Source organism: Sinocyclocheilus grahami, unplaced genomic scaffold (assembly GCF_001515645.1).
Source record: "Sinocyclocheilus grahami isolate Dianchi unplaced genomic scaffold, SAMN03320097.WGS_v1.1 scaffold13808.1, whole genome shotgun sequence".
In the NCBI taxonomy this organism is placed as follows: domain Eukaryota; kingdom Metazoa; phylum Chordata; class Actinopteri; order Cypriniformes; family Cyprinidae; genus Sinocyclocheilus; species Sinocyclocheilus grahami.
In genome coordinates this window covers 5077-5534 of record NW_015515071.1, presented here as the reverse complement: position 1 = coordinate 5534, position 458 = coordinate 5077, and positions in this window count along the sequence as shown.

Here is a 458-nt window from a genome sequence, read left to right as displayed (position 1 = left end):
AGTAGATATATAAAACTATTATCTTACAAATATAATAAAAAAAAATTATTGTTTATAACATATATGAATTAGGAATGTGACATCTTGCCCTAAAATATGATAATATTGAAATTTTAGTTTGGGGGGGAAAAATCTGTGAATAAACAAATCCAAATAATTGGATCTTTGACTCAAACATTGTAGTCACTGTGAGGTTTCAGTAATCTTTGTGGAAAAAATTGGCTCCAGTCTACCCTACATTTGATTTCCATTGAAGCAAAAAAAAATTCTTTGCACTTCAATAGACATTCAGTCACTCCCTGGTGATCTAAATTCTACAAATGCTGTACTGTCTCATTACATTCTGTTATCTGCAGCAGTTTTATTCACCATAAATGGACTGTTAATAGTGTGCACCCATTTTAAGGCGTTCTGTCAGAAGGGAATATTTAGTTGTAACTTGTGTAATTCTTTTGACT